A 21015-nucleotide genomic window follows, 5' to 3' on the forward strand; every position below is an offset into this window, starting at 1 on the left:
GGGAGACATCCATGGCATTATGGGAGGGGGAAGGGGGACGAGGCGAAGTCTTTCTGGGAGTAGAGGAGACAGGGGTGCTACTGGGGCGCTTGACGGCGGCGGAGGAGGTGTGGGGGATGGGAGTGACTGGAATGTGGCGGGGAGTCACAGGTCCCAGTGCTGAAGGCGGCGCTGGAGATGGTGAGGGCGATGGCGAAGGTGACGGTGAAGACGATGATGACGAAGGCGAAGGGGAGAGTGGAGCGTGGGCCATAGCCTTCCTGGCGACCACCCTAGGGGGGGAGGAGCAAAGGGAGGGAGTGGAGCGAAGGGATCAGAGTAGGCACAGGAGGGAGGAACCGGTGATGGGGCGACAAAGGGAGGGAGACGGGGGAGTGAGGAGTGGGGGGATGGTCTGAGGGGGGAGTGAGGCGGCACACCACGTGATAGTGGTGGCGGCGGCAGAGGGGGAGGTGTACTGTATATGATGGCAGTGGTGGCAGTAGTGGCGGTGGTGGGGGTCGACATTACGAGAAGGGGAAAAGCACAGGACAGGACAGGACAGGACAAAGAAGGCGACGAGAAACACAGAGTAGAAGGGACAGAGAAACTGAAGGAGACTGGGGCCGAAGCCCCACTCTGCTGCTACTGGCGGGGGAGGCGACCTGGCCGGCTGGCAGGCCGGTGGGGACGCTATTGCTATTGCTGCTGCTGCTGGACGCTGGACGCTGGCCGCTGGGAGGAACCGCTGCTGGCTGGGATGGCTGCTGGACGCTGGCTGCTGGCAGGAACCGCTGCTGGACGCTGGCAGGAACAGCGGCTGGCCACTGGACTCTGGCTGTTGGCAGGAACCGCTGCTAGCGGCTGGACGCTGGCTGGGACCGCTGCTGGACGCTGGCTGCAGGCTGCTGGCAGAAACCGCTGCTGGCTGCTGGCTGCAACCGCTGCTGGACGCTGGCAGAAACCGCTGCTGGCTGCCGGCTGCCGGCTGCTGGCGAGGACCGACACTGGCTGGACTGCTGCACGTTGACGGGCTGGCTGGCTGGCTGGCCGGCTGGCTGGCACCTGTAACACCTATCACTTCGATTGGTACCGTAAAAGCACAGTCGAAGGGCGGTATTCAAACGAATTACCGCCGAAGATGCTGAGAAAGAATTTTTTTTTCTTTATTGTGATTTCATTCCCCTGCCCCATATGGGCAGGGGAGGGCTGTCAGCAGCACAATCCGCCGCTCTTCAGCCGAGTGGCACGACAACTAAACCAAGAATAAAATAATACATACATAAGGAGATAAAAAAGGGGAACATAAAACAGAGTAAAGGGAGAAAATGGAGGTAAAAAGACATGGACATGTAGACGTTCATGGGGGACAGTTAAAAAAGTCACCAGAAAGTTAAAAAGCATAGTTGGCGATTCTTAAAACACAGAGAAGACACTGTATGCTCATGCACAGGTTAAAAGTTGGCCACAGTATTAAAAACACTCCGAAACAACACACTTAAAACCCCCTAGGAACACACACGACGAAGAATAAAACTACCAGGTGGGACCTGCCGAGGGAAAGGTCAGAGAGGATGGAAAAGGAGGGGAGAGCATGGGGCAGCTGGAGAAGCGGCGGGATGAAGAGAGGAGGGGCAACTGTGGGTTCACGAAGAGGCAGGAGACACATGGGGCGGGAGAGGAAAAGGGAAGACAGGGCAGGAGGGAGCGCAGAGACACTGAAAGAAGGCACAAGAGATGGAGGGGGAGTAGGAGGGGAAATCCGCTCAGAAGGAGGGAGGGGGAGGAGAGGGAGCCCTGAGGAGGAGGCAGGAAGAGGGGGTTAGAGTTGGTAGGAAGGGTAGATGTCAGGGCGAAGCTCATCATCCGGGAGGGGTAGACGGTGGAAGTTGTGTTGGGAAAGGAGATGGAGGGTGTGGAGATGGAGAGAGGCTGAGAAAGAATTTTTTTTTCCTTTATTGGGTTTCGATTCCCCCTAAAGGGGGCGGGCTGGCAGCAGCTTATTACGCCGCTCTTCAGCCTACAGAATTTGTTTTAAAAAGATGAAGATAATAAAAAAATAATAACAGTTGGCGATAAAATCGGTGACTTAAAGGTAAAAATGGCAGAAAATTCTGGAGCGTAAAACATAAAACACAGGGTCGATGAAGCTAATAAAACACACAGGAAGCAGAAAAACAATAGACAGACAATTAAAAAAACACGGCGACAGTCTGGGTTCTGTTTGCAAGAGATATAAAAAGCACACGCAGCGACAGCATGATTTCTGTTCGCAACACTGTGGAAGGACACACAACACCAAACACTCACTTAAACACTGCGCTAAAAGTTGGCATAAATACGACATACCACACCCGAGAGCAGGTGGGGGGAAACTGGTCAGATGACGGGAAAAAGGGCTGAGAAAGAATTTTTTTTTTCTTTATTGAATTTCAATTCCCCCCGAAGGGGGTGGGCTGGCAGCAGCTTAATATGCCGCTCTTCAGCCTACAGACTTTGTGAGAAAGATCAAGAGAATAAATAATAAAAAACAGGCGATAAAATCGGAGACTTAAAGAGTAACATGGCGAAAAGAAATCGTGGAGCTTAAAACAAAGAACAGAGGGATGATGATGCTAATAAAATACATACGAAGCAGACAGGGAAAACAATAGACAGACAATTAAAAAACACGGCGACAGTCTGGATTCTGTTCGCAAAAGACATATTATTCACACCTAGCGACAGCATGGTTTCTGTTCGCAACACGAGAAAGACAAACAACACTGAATAGTCACTGGAACACTGCACTAAAAAGTTGGCAAATGTGACATACCATAGTCGAGAGCAGGTGGAGGGAAATTGGACAGAAGATGGGAAAACAAAAAAGGGGGGAAAGGAGAGTAAAAGCAAAGTGGGAACCGGGAAAGGAGCTGATGGAGGATGAGGACCCATAAGAGGGGTGGGGGGCAGACACGACAGGGAGTGGGGTAGGCAGAGGAGGGGAATACAAAAGGACTTGGGGGGGGAGAAGGGAGGTAGGGAGAGGTTTAGTGGGGAGAAAACAGGACGGAAGGGGGGGGGGAAGAGGGAGCCCAGGGAAAGGACAGAGGAAAGGAGGGGGAGTGAGGATCAGAGTTGATAGGAAGGATAAATGGAGGGAGAGAGGGCATCGGCCAGGAGGGGGAGTTGATGGAAGCCACCTTGGGAAAGGAGATGTAGGGTGTAGAGATGGAGGGTAGGGGGGACACAACAGTGAAGACGTGGCAGGGGGTGGGGATGGGAGAGCAGAGGAGCAACCAGGGGGTGAGGGGGTTCAAGACGGTGGGAGATGTAGAGGATGCGGATATGTTCGAGGAATAGGAGCAGATGGGGGAAAGGAATGAGATCATAGAGGATCCGTGTGGAGGACGGGAGGCGGATACGGAAGGCGAGGCGGAGTGCATGATGCTCAAGGATCTGGAGGGACTTATAGAATTTGGGGGGGGGCAGATATCCAGGCAGGACTGGCATAACAGAGGATGGGACGGATTAAGGATTTGTAGGTGTGGAGCATGGTAGAGGGGTGCAACCCCCACGTCCGGCCAGAGAGGAGTTGGAGGAGTCGGAGACGGTTGTGGGCTTTGGATTGGATGGAGCGGAGATGAGGTATCCAGGTGAGGTGACGGTCAATGGTGAGGCCAAGGTAGGTGAGGGTGGGGGTGAGGCGGACAGGACGTGCGCAGACAGTAAGGAAGAAATCCAGGAGCCGGAAGGAGCGAGTGGTACGACCTACGATGATTGCCTGGGTCTTGGAAGGATTGAGTTTCAGGAGCCACTGGTTACAGCATGCAGCAAAAAGGTCAAGATGATTCTGGAGAAGGCGTTGGGGCCGTTGGAGGGTAGGAGCGAGGGCGAGGAAGGCGGTGTCATCAGCATATTGCAAGAGGTGTACTGGGGGGGGGGGGGGTTGGGGCACATCCGCCGTGTACAGGAGGTAGAGGAGAGGGGAGAGGACAGAGCCCTGGGGCAGACCGGCAGAGGGGTAAAAGGTGTGGGAATTGGCATTATGGATGGTAACATAGGAGGGGCGGTGGGAGAGGAAGGAGGCCACCAGACGGATGTAGTTGATAGGAAGGGCGTAGGTTTGGAGTTTACACAGGAGACCGGGATGCCAGACACGGTCGTAGGCCTTTTCGAGGTCAAGTGAGACAAAAATGGCGGAGCGACGGGAGTTAAGCTGGAGGGAGAGGAGATGAGTGAGGCGGAGGAGTTGGTCAGCAGAGAAGGAAGGTCGAAAGCCACATTGGGTGTTTGGGAGGAGGTGGTTTTGGTGGAGGTGGAGATGGATGCGCCGGGAAAGGATGGATTCCAAGAGCTTGCTGAACACCGATGTGAGACAGATAGGACGATAGGAAGAGGCATCAGATGGAGGCTTATTGGGTTTGGAGAACATCAGGATACGGGAGATTTTCCACAGGTCGGGATAGAAGCCAGTGGCAAGGATGACATTGTAGAGGGTGGCAAGGAGGGAAAGGAAGGAGGGAGGCAGTGTTTGAGGTGGCGGTAGGTAACGCAGTCGTGGCCGGGAGCTGAGAAAGAATTTTTTTTTCTTTATTGTAATTTCATTCCCCTGCCCCATATGGGCAGGGGAGGGCTGTCAGCAGCACAATCCGCCGCTCTTCAGCCGAGTGACATGACAACTAAAACAAGAATAAAATAATACATACATAACGAGATAAAAAGGGGAACATAAAACAGAGTAAGGGGAGAAAATGGAGGTAAAAATACACTGACACGTAGACGTTCATTGGCGACAGTTAAAAAACACAGTTGGCGATTCTTAAAACACAGAGAAGACACTGGATGCGCATGCACAGGCTGAGAAAGAAAAAACACTATAGCTTAAGTAACTGTAAAGTTACCAGAGTATTACAAGCACAAAAACATTTAGTCACTTACTAAAATCACATCCTGCAGTGGAGATACATAAAACAATTGTACCAATGGCGTCGTCAGTAGTTAAAACATCATCTCCATTTATACAACATAATTATGGACAGAGGGTTGATGCGAACACAACATAGCATCATTACCTCGCCGGTGAACTAGCGTGAAGAGGGCGTGAAAGCCCTAGGACATACAGTTTCACCGAGAGAGGTCACTTGTGGTATATGCGAGACACTCTCACACATTAAAACCCATGGATACATACACAAGCACATCTAAATTATTAAAGGTTGTGCTAACTCAAACCTTCTGTCATTATAAATAAAACATATCAGAACCATTTTAAAACATCTACTTAAAACAGAAAATATGGAACCAATTTTACCTGTGTCGTAGTGTCAAGCAGATGAAGCTTGCGATACGGAACACATCTAACGAGAGAGGGCACTAGTGTTTTGCGCGAGAATCTCGCGTAACTTAAAATGTGAAATACATACTAGCGAAAACAACCAACTTTTAATAATTTTGATGTGCATGTGTATGTATCCATGGGTTTTAATGTGTGAGAGTGTCTCGCATATACCACAAGTGCCCTCTCTCGGTTGAACTGTCTGCCCTAGGGCTTTCACGCCCTCTTCGCGCTAGTTCACCGGTGAGGTAATGATGCTATGTTGCGTTCGCATCAACCCTCTGTCCATAATTATGTTGTATAAATGGAGATGATGTTTTAACTACTGACAACGCCTTTGGCACAATTGTTTTATGTATCTCCACTGCAGGATGTCGTTTCAGTAAGTGACTAAAAGTTTTTGTGCTTGTAATATTCTGGTAATTTGACAGTTACTTAAGCTATAGTGTTTTTTGTTTCCCATGTCGCCGTGTTTTTTAATTGTCTATTGTTTTCCCTGTCTGCTCCGTATGTATTTTTATTTGCTTCATCATCCCTCTGTTGTTTGTTTTAGGTTCCCCGTTTTCTTTTCACCTTGTTACTCACTAAGTCCCCAATTTTATCGCCTGTTTTTTATTATTATTTATTCTCCTGCTCTTTGTCAGAAAATCTGTAGGCTGAAGAGCGGCATCCTAAGCTGCTGCCAGCCCACCCCCTTCGGGGGGAATTGGAATTCAATAAAGGAAAAAAAAATTGTTTCCCACACATTCGTAATTTGCTCGTGGCTAAGAAACGCCAGGACTGGCGACAGACATGCACCCGTTTAAATGCTAGCCTACCTATCAACTCGTCCAAGTTTGGGTCCGCCTTCCGTCGCCTTACCGGAACTAAGCCCTCCCCCTACTATCCTCTTCTCCATGATGATCACCCCTTCCCTGACGCCCTTAGTAAGGCCAATCACTTTGCCTCCTACCTGTCACATGTGTTTTCCATCCCCAATGATCCCCATTTCGATTACTCTCTCTTCCCCGATAGCCGCGATCGAACTGACACATCTGTCCCTCCCCTCGCTCCTGGTTTCCAGTACTTGGACAACATTGCACACACGAAACTCAATGCCCCTATCACTACACAGGATCTCATTGCTACACTCCGCACAAAACGCACCACCGCTCCTGGTCCCGATCGTGTCACCTACCGTCACCTTCATGAAGCTCCTGTCTCTTTCCTCTCCACCCTGGCCAGGCTCTACAATGTAGTCCTGTCCACCAGTTACTACCCCGACCTGTGGAAAACCTCCCGTACCCTGATGTTCCTTAAACCTGGCAAACAGCCGTCCGCCGTCTCCTCCTACCGTCCCATCACCCTTACCTCGGTCTTCAGCAAGGTCCTGGAATCTATTCTCACCCGACGCCTCCACCAGCATCTCCGCCAGCACCGCCTCCTTCCCGTTACCCAGTGTGGCTTTCGGCCGTCCTTCTCTTCCGCCGATCTTCTCCTTCACCTCACTCATCTCCTTTCCGACCAGCTTAATTCCTGTCGCTCCGCAATCTTCCTCTCCCTGGACCTCGAACGAGCTTATGACCGCTTATGGCATTCCGGTCTCCTCTTCAATCTCCAAACCTTCGCCCTTCCCATCAACTACGTCCGTCTGATCGGCTCCTTTCTCTCCCGCCGTCCTTCCTATGTCACCATCCATAACGCCAATTCCTACACCTTTTTCCCCTCTGCCGGTGTGCCCCAAGGCTCCGTCCTCTCCCCCCTTCTGTACGTTTTGTACACGGCGGACATGCCGCAGCCGACACCCCCCATCCACCTTCTCCAGTTTGCCGATGACACCGCCTTCCTTGCCCTTGCCCCCACCCTGCAGCGCTCCCAACACCTTCTCCAATCCCATCTTGACCGGTTCACCGCTTGGTGCAACCAGTGGTTGCTCAAGGTCAATCCCTCCAAAAACCAGGCGATCATTGTAGGCAAAACCACCCCTTCCTTCCGCCTCCTTGATTTCTATCTCACCATCTATGGCCGTCCTATCGCCCTCACTCCCACCCTTAAGTACCTTGGCGTCACCCTCGACCAGCGCCTCTCCTGGACTCCCCACCTCCGGACAATCCAAGCCAAGGCACGCGCCCGACTCAGTCTCCTCAAGCTCCTCTCCGGCCGTACGTGGGGTCTGGACCCCTCCACCATACTCCACACCTATAAGTCCCTCATCCGCCCTATCCTTTGTTATGCCCATCCGGCTTGGATCTCCGCCCCCCCTACCTTTTACAAATCCCTTCAAATCATTGAACGCCATGCTATCCGCCTCGCCTATCGCATCCGTCTCCCCTCCCCCACGTGGATCCTGTACGATCTCATCCCCTTCCCCCACCTCCTCCTTTTCCTTGAAAGGATACGGATCCTGTACACCTCCCGTAAACTTGATCCTCCTCACCCACTAGTCTCCCCGATCCTCTCCCACCCCCGCCCGCTGCCGCTCCTGTATTCCCACGTCCCACGCGGTCTCCATCTCTCCACCCTCCTTACCCTCTCCCAAGGTGGTTTCCGCCAGCTCCCCCTCCCTGATGATGTCCTCCTCCCCTCCATCTACCCCTCCTACCAACTTTGATCCTCCCCCTCACTTCCTGTGTCCCTTCCTTTCGGCACCCTCCCTCCCTTCTCTTCCCCTCCCTTCTCTTTCCTTTTCCCCTGTCTCCTCCCTCCTCCCCTCTTCCTCCGGTCTTCCCCTCCCCCTTCCTCCCTTCCACCCGTCTACTCTGGCCTTGGCATCTGCTCTCCCCTCTCCCTCTCCCACTCCCCTCCTCCTTTCTTGGCAGGTCCCCGGACTCGTACACGGTTAGTGAACATTCGCGCGCCGGAGATCTACGCCTCGTGTTCTGTGTGTATCGTCGTTTTGTGCTTTAGTGGTTCTGTATTAATCGTTTTGTGCACCTCTGTTCACGTGTGACAATATTCGTCTCTGTCCAAGTGTCTGCACAAATTTTATCTTGGACTCTACGCCCGTGAACTGCTCCATGTGTTTTAAATAGTGATTGTCTCCGTTTCTATGTCCCCCATGTTTTTTTCTCTCGATGCCTTCCTTTATACCTTGTGTGTATCTCTGAGGCCCAAGAGCGGCGTAGCATGCTGCTGCTGGCCTGTCTGTACCCAGGTTTGAAAAAAAACAATAAAGAAAAAAAATTTGTTTCCCAGTTCCGATGATAAGTTTTTACTAATGAAGGTGGTCTTCCTGTTCAGGTGTATTTTACTTCTGATGAAGGTATATTTAGATATACCGAAACCGTGGTCAATAATTTTAATAAATCTTTATTTTGCAACTGTTTGGCTGTTATCATTTACCGTGAAAAAATCCATTGATGTATCTATTGTTTCTGTTTTCGGATGTAGTCAGTCGGTTACTGCGTATTAAGGATAAATTGATACATGTGAGGACGAGAACTGTCTAGGATCGTTTGTAGCAGTCACGGCGTCGCCTGCTAGCTCGCGATACGGGTTGATTTGTGGCCGTCAGGACGTCGGGTAGAAAGGCGAGGCGGCCCTTGTCGTACGTCTTAATTGGGAGCGGCTCGCGGGCACTGGAGACGAGCGCCTATCCCATGATCTGCATCAGACCGTCTGGCGGGCGCCACGCCGAGCAGTCCTGGGCACGTCACGGCCGTGGCAGCGGGGGCGGTCGTTGACACGGGACTCCGGGTGCCTCGCCAAAGTCCTGGCGACGTGGCGACGCGGCGACAGCTGCCAGTCTCCATTACCGCGACCACGACAACGCCGCTGCCTCGCAAAGCAAACTGTGTTACAGACCCGGCTTCTCGGAGTGTGTTGGGGTCTTCCGTCCTACGACCAGTTTGACGCTGCTCTCCACGTTAGTGTACTCTATACAAGCCTCTTCATTTCTGCATACATACTGAAACCTACATCCATTTCCACTGTAGTCAAGCCATAGTCCCCACCTACAATTTCTACACACTCCCTCCACACACACACACACACACACACACACACACACACACACACACACACAAATGGTTCAAATGGCTCTGAGCACTATGGGACTTAACATCTATGGTCATCAGTCCCCTAGAACGTAAACCTAACTAACCTAAGGACATCACTCAACACCCAGTCATCACGAGGCAGAGAAAATCCCTGACCCCACCGGGAATCGAATCCGGGAACCCGGGCGTGGGAAGCGATAACGCTACCGCACGACCACAAGCTGCGGACACACACACACACACACACACACACACACACACACACACACACACACACAAAATTTTCCCCCTCACCCTACTGACTATGCTTTGATGTCTCAAAATGTGTTCTGCAATCACTCCCCTCCTTTAGTCAAATTGTGCCATAAATTTCATTTCTCCTCATTTCCAATCAGCTGTTTCTCATTAGCTATCTGATAAATTCATATAACCTTCAGAATTCTCCCGTAGCGTCATATTTCAAAAGCTTCTGTTCTCCTCTTGTCTGAACTGTTTCTTGTGCACTTTTCACTTCTGCACAAGTCTATACTCCAGGAAACACATTTGTATTGCATGTTAATAAATCTCTCTTTTGATGGAACACTTTTCTTGCTACTGTACTTTACATTTTATATCCTTCCTGTTTGCGACTATGGTCAGCTATTTTAGTACCCAAATAGCAAATCTCATCTAGTATATTTTCTATCCAATTCCCTCGCCATCACCTGATTCAGTAAAACAACGTTACATCACTCTTATTTTACTTTCGTTTTACCTATAAACACTGTTCAGGTCACTATCTGCTACGTTCAAATGGTATTCTAAATCCTTTGTCCTTTTCGACAGAACTACTGTCATAGGCATAAAACAAAGTTTTATATCTTCTCCCTGAATTGTAATCCCTTTTTCAAATGTTTTCTTCTGTTCGTTTACCACTTCTTCATTGTGCCTATTCAATAATGTGGGATATAGACTACAGCTCTATCTCACTCCATTCTCAATCGCAACCTCTGCTTCATGTCCTTGAACTCTTATGACTATACTTTAGTTTCTGTACAAGTTATGTATAACCTACCACTCCCTGTACTTAGTTCTTGGAAACTTCGAGATTTCTAAGAATGAGAGAGTATGCCACTCGATAATTTCTAACGCTTTGTCTAAATGCTGTTGATGTAGTTTTACCATCCGTCAGCCTGTCTTCTAAGACAAGACGCGGGATCAGCATTGCCTCGCGCGTTCCTAAATTTCTCCGGCTATCAAAAGCGATCATCCCTGAAGTCGTCTTCTACCTGTTTTCCGATCGTTCCGTAAACAATTCGAGTCAGTATTTTGCAAGAATGATTTATTGAACTGATGATTTTGGAATATTTACACCTGTCAGTGGCTTCCCTTCTTTTTAATCTGTGTGGCGTCTACGTGGATGTTTAACGTGCTCTCCATATTACGTATGTAACTCGGTACCCACTAAACATTCGCGTGACTGACTGAATTTAAGGGCACCTACCTGCAAACATGTAATAATAACAGTGGCATGAACTGTGCGTGATACGGATGGAATAGGAGAGCCATCCTCATCCATGAGCGCTCCGTGATACACCTCAGCCATCCGTTCCCCCCCTCCCCACACCCAGTCCTCCACATACAAACATGAATATTGGTCGGACTGGGTTCAAAGTGCGCCAACAACAACTCATGTTCACCACGATCGTTTTCGTGTGATGTGTAGGCCCAAAAATGATTCTTAACATCCTTATTCAATCACAACACAATTCGAGTGTAATGTGGGCTGTCTCTTTCTCCTCTGGAAGAACAGGTGAACAAACTCATACATGTCATCTGCAAGTATTTTCCTCAATCGTTCTCTTGAATGAGAAGATGGCAGACTGATCAGCGGCCCCATTTCCCCTCATATGAACATCCCCGTAGAATTCTACTACCTCTCATAGGATGTCCTGTTGGGAAGCAGGTGCTTTCCCACATACTCACACCCTGACAATGGAGAGTATTAAAGTGTATTAACACTTTATGTAACGCTGGCAGATATACAGTGATGAAGCAAAACATTATCACAACCTGCTTAATACGAAGGTCACTCCAAAAGAAATGCACACTATTTTTTTTTAATCCATCTTTTATTCTACATGTTTGAGAGTTTTACAGTGTGTACATACATCCTTTGGAAACAATATTTTCATTTCTCCACATAATTTCCGTCCCTCTCAACTGCCTTACGCCATCTTGGAAACAGCGCCTGTATACCCACATGGTAAAATTCTGGACCAACCTGTTGGAGCCACTGTTTGGCAGCGTGCACAAGGGAGACATCATCTTCAAACCTTGTTCTACGAAGAGAGTCTTTCAGTTTCCCAAAGAGACGATAGTCACATGGACCCAGGTCAGGACAGTAATACGGGTGTTTCAGTGTTGCCCATCCGAGTTTTGTGATCGTTTCCATGGTTTTTTGACTGACATGTGGCCATGCATTGTCGTGCAACAGCAAAACATCCTGCTTTTGCCGATGTGGTCGAACACGACTCAGTCGAGCTTGAAGTTTCTTCATTGTCGTCACATATGCATCAGAATTTATGGTGGTTCCACTTGGCATGATGTCCACAAACAAGAGTCCTTCGGAATAGAAAAACACCGTAGCCATAACTTTTCCAGCAGGAGGTATGGTTCTGAATTTTTTTTTCTTGGGTAAATTTGCATGATGCCACTCCATTGATTGCCTCTTCGTCTCTGGTGAAAAATGATGGAGCCATGTTTCATCACCTGTCACAATTCTTCCAAGAAATTCATCTCTACCATTCTCGTACTGTTCCAAAAGTTCGTTGTATACCGTTTTTCTTGTTTGTGAGCCACTGTTAATATCCTGGCAACCCACCTTGGACTAACCTATTTTAACGCCAACACCTTCAGTATTCTGCAAACACTTCCTTCCCCTATCCCAACGTAGCGTGACAATTCGTTCACTGTGATGCGTCTGTCAGCAGTCACCAATTCGTTAACTCTCTGCACATTGTCTGGAGTGTGTGCAGTACGCGCCTGCGAGGACAATCCTCAATATTGCTGTGCCCGCTTTCATCGCGTAACCTGCTTGCCCACCGACTAACTGAACTGCGATTCCATTTCCGTATCCAATGGGGTCTCACACACACAAGTGACTCTAGATATCCCCATAGGAAATAACCAAAGAGATTCAGGTCAGGTGACCTTGCAGGCCATGGGACTTCCCCTTCCAGTCCAGCGACCAGGAAATACAGCATAGAGATGATTGCGGACATCCACAATGAAGTGATGCGTGCACCGCCATGTTGTACTCACATCCTCTCACGACATGGGACAATATAAACACGATAACAGAGCCACCTTATGGACAAGCAAAACCTCCCTAGTAATCGGGCTCGTCCTCCTTGTTTCCTTGCTGGAAATAAAGGACGTACATGTGAATAAACAGCACAGTACGTGCAGAATTGTACGCATGTTAGTCGTAAATAAGCTGGAAAACAGTAATGCTAGACAAAGAGGTAGACAAGCTTCTCTGAACCCAAGCTCCCTACCTCGAATTGTTCAGTGGAGCAATGTCTATGTCCTGTTACAGCTTTGCACGCTCTTACAGAAATACCCTGTATATAACTAATGCATGGAAGGCTCGAGGCGCGAGCTCTACTCGTAACTGACCAGTTTTGTTTATTTATGAATTTCACAAGCTGGGACATGGTCACGAATTGAACAGTGACCCGAAAATAGAATAAATTTCCTTTACGTCATGTCTATGTGAGCCGTGTGCGGCTCCCGTTGGTGCCATTGGTAGGTGGGCATCTCGTAATAGGGATAGTGGCGTCACGTTTTCTCCTTCTGTTTACTGGCGCCACTACGTTTGCATGCTTGTCTGTTCGCGAGTGGCAGCAGCGGTTATCAATATCTAGTACCCGTACTATCTTTGGAAGGACATGAAGTGTCTTCCGGGTCGGGTGTGTCGGCAGTTCGGTTGGGACGGAGCAGCAGAGAGGTACAGCTGCCCGGACATGCCGGTACCTCTGGCGGCATGCAGGCATTGCCGGATCGAGGGGCTGTAGTTGCGAGGGCCACAACCTCATTGTCCACCAGATCCAGGACGATGAGTTGAGTGAACATTAATCCAGTAGTGAAACCTCCATTATTTTGTGATCACTTCGTTTGTTCATGCGTTGCTGCTCATAGTGTCGCCGTGAGACGAACAGCAACAAGTGGAGCGTGTCGAGTTGGCGGAATCTATTAGCCCTCTTCTACTGACTGTTATTAGTTTTTGAATTTTGTGTTATTATTGGTGAAGTGCAACCAGCGGTATTTTACTGCCTAGTGGCCGCTAACGCCCCAGTTACCTGCCCTGGAGGTTAGCATATTTTTGCGGCAGCGCACTCTTCCTCGTCTTGCCAATGCTGTCTGGCATGACGTGTAGTTCGACAGCCTTCTTGATTGCGGTGTGGATTTTGGTTTCTTTCGTCTGCCTTGGTTGTGGTTCCTTCTGCCTTTCGATGTTTTAAACACCGGATTCTGAAGACGCAGTGCTGTCTGTCACTTCGTCCTCGCTTGAATTATTCCATCGTTATACCGGTTATCACACGTTAGTTGGATTTGTTAAGAGGAATGATCGGCGTTTAAACTGTCCCTAGTTTGAGTTGCCATCCTGTTAGGTGACCATAACTCTTGGCTGCCTGTCTCACCGCTTAGGCAGCTGTAGGGACTTTTCTCAGGCCGACCCTTGGAGCACTGTTTGTGGATCACTCCCTTTTTATTTGGTCTGATTGTGTCAATTGTTTAAAAATAATATTTTATTTAAATTATTCTTACTGCTTGTGGCCTTGAGCCGACAAATAGTTTGAATTCTTCATAATAAGGCCTTCAGCCGTCAGTGTAGCTTGTGTTACAATTTTCTTTCAATGATTGTTTTAAAAATTATTTTGGTGTTTTCAACTTCCTCACTGCTAATTCAGGCCTTCAGCCGCTAATTGTTCCGAAGTATTGCTTGTGGCCTTCAGCCGACAAATAATTTGAATTCTCTCTTAACAAGGCCTTCAGCCATAAGTGTAGCTTGTGTTACAGTCAGTTTATTTTAGAATGATTGTTTTCAAAAAAATATTTCCTTAAATAAACTGTATGTGTTCACTGTGCAACCAACGTTAACTGATTACGGCCCATCCACATCTTTTCCTGCTTTCCCTAAGTTCCACGTTTCACTATGGTCACAAATTTTCAAGTACTCAGATAACCGGTTTTGGCCAGCAATGACCATCTTCAGATCTGTTTTATAAAAACATGTCCTAATATACTGGAGCCATAGTGACATCGTCAAATGCTGGAGCTGATTTTCTGTTTAGCATTTGACGACGCCACGATAGTTCCAGTATATCCGGACATATTTTTATAAAACGGATCTGAAGATGGTCATTGCTGACCGAAATCGGTAGACTGAGTACTTAAAAATTTTGTGACCATAAACGTGAAGTAAGGAAAGTTATTTACGAATGTGTACCGTGTCCCACTGCACGGTTATTTTCCGAGGTGCCAGAGATCATAGTGGCTGCAGTATGCATGTGGCACTCGCGCCGTCAGAGGGTCACTCCAGCGGACACCTGAAGAATGCGACCGCCGCCACGACAAAGCTGGGGAAAGCCGGCAGTCGGGTGCACCGATTGGGAAGAGCAACATCACCAAAGAGACTGTCAGAGGTCAATGCCTGCGACGTGTCGTCGACAGTCATCAAGAGGAGTGGAGTGCTGTAGCGGCGGCCTAGGCTGGCGACTCGGGCTGGGCTTGGAGACGGACAGAGGAGGATGGTCAGTTCCTGGAGCATGACGGAAAAAGACACTCTGGGGTGGAGCCAAGTCCGAGGGGCTCAAGAAGCTAGTCTGCGGGACGTCACTGGTCGAGACGACGGTGACACGGACGGAGCTGCCGTGTGGACAACGACTTCGTGCAGTGGTGCTTGTACAGACAGTGGTGGCACATTGGTGGCCTGACGTTTAAGGCGGTGCATAGTGTCATGTATGAACGTGCACTTAATTGGACGCTTCTAGACAGTGTGCCGGAAGTAGAGACGAATGAAATGAAATGAAGTGGTCGTGTGGCATTATTGGCTGGGAGGTCTCATCCGGAGAAGTTCGGCCGCCGGGTAGGAAATCTTATTTCAGGTGACGTCACATTGGGCGACTTGAGCGTCGGTGATGATGAACACGAACAGAGAAAATCTCCGACCTGGCCGGGAATCGAACGCGGGCCTGCTGCGTGGTAGGCAAATACGTTACCACTCAGCTAACCAAGCGGACGTAGGGACGAATACGAATGTGCTATAAAACATAAAATTTATTGAAAATGTAGTGTTTTTTTTAACACATTAAGAAATTTCTCCCATTTATAAATGAAATATCATATCTCTCGTATGACCAGCCAAGGCTGCGCGGCAACGACCAATGCGTCCATTGAAGTTAACGATGACCCGTCCACAAATGATGGGATGCGGTTAAGATTTTTTTTTTTTTTTTGAGACCTAACATTCAGCAGAGCACGGAATGTGTGACATGGCGCACCATCTTGTTGAAAACAAAAATCGGCATTTTCATCAATAAGAGGGAAAACTAATCAGAAAACGTGTTTCGGTAAGGGACGCCGTTCATAGTGACGGCAGCTCGCTCATCATTTTCAGAAAAGTACGGATCGATCACGCCTCCTGTCCAGAACCCACACCACACAATCGTGCATTGTGGATGCATCTCATCTTCCAAACTGTCCACCCCCGGTAGCTGAGTGGACGGAGACGTATCAACCCTCAAGACCGCGGTAGACGAGTACTGTCGTGCTTCCGGTGCTAAAATCAACGCCGGTAAATGCACCTTTGTCAACATTCGAGGATTCGACGCAGTTATTATACCTTGGGCGAAGCGTGTCGAAAACCACACCACTCTGGGGATGATTATCGACAAATGCCCGCTAAAAATGAATGCAAAAAATTGGAAGCAGGTCACCAATGAAATGGAAGTTGCCATCTATGAAAACAATTGGCGGTCCGTTAACATTCTCCAACGCATACGACTCCTCAGCAGTTATATATTCAGTAAAGCGTACTATATGGCCCAACTATTTCCAGTCCCCAAGATGCAGGCCAAACACGTGATGAAACTCTCTAATAGGTTTATCTGGCAAGGGCATCTGTTCAAAGTGAAATACACCACGCTGACGTCTTCCAGACAGGCCGGCGGACTAAACATGCCTGACATTAACCGAAAGTGTACTGCGTTATATATTAAACGAATCACCCATTTGTTGGACAAGGAACCTCTCAGCGTAACCAGTTGCCTCTTCCGAACCTTACAACCCACCGATACGCATCCACCCATTGATGTAGGTAAAATACATTACAAACTACGACATGTCAAGCAGTTTTTTCTTGAAGTAAGCTATATTGATGGACATTATTTCACGCAGGATTTACAGACGACGCACCTATTATTAAAAAGATGGACATCTCCAATAGTCCTGAATCCTATTGAACTTAAATACCCGAGTGTTCATTGGAAGGCAGTTTGGGACAACATAAGTTTAACCGTCCACACTGCTGAAGTGGTGTCCACATGGTATAAAGTGGTAAACGATGTTACACCCACTAATGAAAGGTTGCATAGAATCGGTTTAAGTGACAGTCATAAATGCGTTCGCTGTGGCCTGGTCGACACCTTACGCCATCGCTTCACTTGTGGCGGTCATCTCATTAACTGGAAATGGGTGCAGCAGAGGCTGGGCCTGATTACCCGCAGCAGCCCAGCCAGCCACTGCACCGACATCCTGCTCTGGCCGGACGGGAAACATTTTCCCGCTACCAAGAACAACACCGTGATGTGGATGTTAGGACAGTTTGTGACATATATCATCATCCACAATAGTGAAGATAATCTCATTAGTTTCGAGGCTTACATGAGAACGGCACGCTGGAAGATGAAACGTTACCCAAATTTCAGGAAGATGTTTGCTAACATGTTAGACATAATTTTTGAAAAACAAGGCGTAGGGTAATTCTCGATGCCGGTGAGGACACAAATCACATGCAAGACTATGTTGCGAACAAAATACACAACGAGTAAGGGGTTATACCAGTTCCTAGGACTACTCCCGACTTCTCAATGGTGTTATTAACTTCATTATGGCGTTTTCATTAATTTATGTACCTGTGCATCTCTTTTTATCCGTTTGTGTGCTCCGAATGACTTTGAGTTTGGACGGTTATGAATCAAATGACAGAACTGTCATTCCAGTTAAGACAATAAATTATATATATGTTTGCGTTTCGGATCTATGTCTCTGTCTGGACTGAAGAGGCTACTATTTATGTTCTATTTTGTAAGCTTACAAATGGCACTATATTGAAATGTGTTCTTCAGTCTATTGTAGGATACAATTCGTGTTGAATCAGTTCCAGCACTTTTGTGCTTATGTACATATATGGTTGTTTTAATAAAGGAAAAAAAAGTGGTCAGCGCGACAGAATGTCAATCCAAAGGGCACGGGTTCGATTCCCGGCTGGGTCGGAGATTTTCTCCGCTCAGGAACTGGGTGTTGTGTTGTCCTAATCATCATCATTTCATCATCCCCATTGACGCAGAAGTCGCCAAAGTGGCGTCAAGTCGAAAGACTTGCACCAGGCGAACGGTCTACCCGAACGGTCTACGGGAGGCCCTCGTCACACGACATTCATTCATCTTCCAAAGTCACTCGCGAATTTTCTTTACCCCAGATTCTGCTTACTGGCGTACACACAGAGGTGGAAGTGCGCTTCATCTGAGAAAACTGTTCTTTTTGGGAGGTTCTCGTTATCCGCTTGTCGAGTCAAGACCCATTGAGCAAATCGATGTCTCTTTTCACGGTCTGCAAACTCCAACTCTTGTGTAAGTTGAATCTTTTAAGCACGCATTTTCAGATCTTCTGAAAGGATTTGATGCAGTGAACTGGTGATAAAATCAGTTGTTGCTACGGTCACATTTTCACTCAAGACAGCAATGTTTTCTCGTGTTCGAACAGAACGCGGTCGTCCTATTTTCTTAATGTTTGAAACAGAACCCGTGGTCTCAAACTCCCGGGTCAACTTCCGAACTGATTCGGTTGGAGCAGCATTACGTAAGACTGCCACACGCAATTCACGAACAGTTGCCGCGGGACTTTCACCGTTTTTGTAATAACTTCTTGTCATTTGGGTACGTTGCTCAGTTGTCAGCTGCTCCATGCCGAAAATAAACGTCAAACAACAATGCTGACCACACAAAAGCTATCAGGCTAACAATGAGAAGAATCGAAGATAAAAAACATGGAAAAACCACCGCTGCCAACTGTTATATGACAAAATGGCGCAAAATTCAAATTCATTCTTACTTCCCGGACAACTTTTAAATAAGTAAGTGCTGAGTAATGACTTGTTTGTGTGTATGGCATGCGGAGCGAGTGTGACAATGTGCGTTGTGTAAGAGAGCAGCGTGATTAAGAAAATTATAAAAAATGTAAGCCCCCCACTATATATTTCAGTATGAAATTCAGCCCAAATTACTTTCCACTCGACACAAAGTCTATGTATTACCAATACTATGTACGCACAAGCTGTTATCCAACTTACCTTTGACTAGACAGAACCTAATTTGAATTGCTGGTCTGAATGCAACTTGTCTTTATATTAAATGCGCAACTGAAGTGAAACAATTATCTGCCTCTAAAAAAAATTTCCACTTACCTCGCGCCTTGCAGCATTGTTGCAGATTTCTCGAAAGCACAACAGCAATCAGCAAGCAGGCAGCAGCTAAGCGAAATTTCTATTTTTAAATAAAATTTCTAAATAATATTCAAACTATTGCTTACCACATGGTACAATTTGGTTACGCGTAATGATAAAGGTTCTTTAAACAGTCGGATGAGGAGAGTAACTATCCCTTTGAAATGCCATTCCAAGACAACGATTTTAGAATGAAGTATGTATTCAAAAAGACAGAGTGAAATTTCGCGTGATCTTCACACATAACATTGATCTGAACAATGCTATGCCTAACAAAGTGAACAGTGATTTTAAACAGGTACAATGTTAACGCAGAATTTCTATAAAAACCAAACAGTTCCTTCAGTTGATATCTTAATGCATGACTCAGGGAAGAGGGGTGGTCTTTCTCTCAGCTCTGAGCAAGTTAACTAGTTGACAACGATCATTCTAACAAACTAGCTGCGTAGTCCTACAGTCTTACCTCAGACTTCTTCTCTTCAAAATTAATAAATTATTCAAAATTTATACTCCTTTCGCCTTCCAATGTATATATAATATTCATATTTGCTATCCTTTATAAAAAACATTTCTTCATCTAACAGATGCAATCACAAGTTAACATGGCGTTACTGAAGACGTCCATCGCCTGCCACACTTCAACTACGAATGTATCAGACTGCGTAGAGGCGGAGACTTTGCCACAACAAGACCAAGGACTGTTTAACAGTGAAATATCCTGTTCTCTCTCTGACGTGCACATCGATAACTCATAAAAACCTAAATGACATGCCTACCTTACAAAATATTTATTGTTTTTCTACTGTTATTGACTTTAAGGACTTATTCTATATTTTTCGTCAAATGATTATAATTTTTCACTTTTTCACTACTACAATGAATCAGGTATTGTCAGTGGTTTTCAGGATTAATTATGTATCAATTTCTTGTGTGTAAACCAGCGATTCACTCACATGCACTAATATTTGTTTTGTATTGACTTATGTTAATGGAAAACTATTTAATGAGAGATGAGCGTGACTGGTTTAGTGTTGCTAGTAGACTGTTTTGGATTATGGTGTTGGTAGTTACAGAAGAACAGGATGTAGCTTTGATCATAAGTAAGTTAAGCATTATCTGGTTCCGTAAGTTTTGGTCAATGTTTTGAATTGTTGTACTGTTAACAAGTCGCCCGTTGTAGCGTCAGATTGAAATTATTCTATATTTCGTCTGTTTATGTTGTATTGATGATATTTTGTGTTTGGACACCCTAGCTCTACCTAAGTCTTTTGGGATACAGAGAGCAGACTGTCACGGTCTAGAGAAGAGCACTTATTGCCGTCTAAGCGCCGTTCAAGGCAATGCTTCCCGAGAAAGACTAAATATCACTGTCTGCCAGGAGTTTGTTTAAGGGCAAGTACAAAACAGTTCAAAACCGCGACGTTTTCCGCTGTGACGCGCACTATAGTCATATCAAATCGAACAGTTCTATTCTACCATGAGAAGATGGAGCTCTATCTCCAATGTAGCAGCTGTCTCAAAGTCAATCGTTCATGCATGTATAAAACATAGTCTATTCCGACACTCTTTGCTGTGCGATATAGGGAATATTAACAAAAAATTAAAGCCGGTTGTGGTAAGTAAATGTAATACGTCATGCAAGCAAAATGTAATCATCGTGCAATGCCCATAGAGCCCTGCCATCAGTATCTAGCTGCTAGGCCCAATTGGCTACTTACTATTTGGTTAAACATTCAGTTCTTAGCAGCTGAATTTTTTTCTGGGGGAGAAATGTACAAAATATGAACTCAGTACCAAAAAGTGCTATAAGAAAAATAACCGAAAATAGCAGTCGGGCTCATTGTGAAGACTTTTTCTGTTGTGCATCACCTTAGAGTGTCGTAGAACATCAATAGTGAAAGCCATGTTTGGGTATTGGAACCAGTTATTTCCTTGCCCGTTGTGTTGATGATCCTAAGCTTGAGATTATCTTT

Source organism: Schistocerca cancellata, chromosome 7, assembly GCF_023864275.1.
Source record: "Schistocerca cancellata isolate TAMUIC-IGC-003103 chromosome 7, iqSchCanc2.1, whole genome shotgun sequence".
Lineage (NCBI taxonomy): Eukaryota > Metazoa > Arthropoda > Insecta > Orthoptera > Acrididae > Schistocerca > Schistocerca cancellata.